Raw genomic sequence first — 777 nt, 5'->3', positions numbered from 1 at the left:
TATAATTTCATAATTATAACAAATTATTTTTCTATAATACAAGAAACAGAAAAACACTCAAATAATCTACATTATAACTTTAACATCGTTAAGCTCATAATCCATATCAGTCTTATAGATAAATCTTAAAATTATATATCAGGCCATCGCACAATCAATGTGTTTTTCGTTAATGCTTGTAAATTTAAGAAAATTAACCCTATTGTCTTATGATATTAATTGTTTACCACTAATGTTTCGATGAGTATTAAATGATTATTTTTTTTTGTACCAGAACTACAGTTCATAAATTCTTAGAAGTACTGTTAGAGAAAATCCAGTTGTAGAAATTGGAGAAACTGTAATCACACATCAGAAAATTTTAACTAATACATCAAATAAAGGAAACTACCAAATAAATAAAATAAAAATTTTTTTTTGGAAAAACGAGTAATTACCATTACTTTGATCAAAATACATAGTTTCTCATCTCCCGATGAGTTAAACTTTTCACCTAACACATAAAACATTTTGTCATATAAATTAAATTAAACTTTTTCCATTTTTAATTAACATTGTCAATTTAATGTTGTTAATTGTAAATTAAATAATACCTAACTATTTTATGTTTTATTTTCACCTCATCCCTCCCAATATAAAACACTTTAGCTGTCTTGAATTCATTATTAAATAAGGAAGTACAGTAAAACCCCGCAAATCCAGCCCTCACTTAAATAGTTATCCCTATTAACGAGTCATAAAAATAAAATAAACAAAATACTGAGAAAACAAAAAAAA

This window comes from Halyomorpha halys, unplaced genomic scaffold (genome assembly GCF_000696795.3).
Source record: "Halyomorpha halys isolate HHAL.00 unplaced genomic scaffold, Hhal_1.1 Scaffold610.1, whole genome shotgun sequence".
Lineage (NCBI taxonomy): Eukaryota > Metazoa > Arthropoda > Insecta > Hemiptera > Pentatomidae > Halyomorpha > Halyomorpha halys.
The sequence above is the reverse complement of the archived record's forward strand: the minus strand, read 5'-3'. Positions refer to the sequence as shown.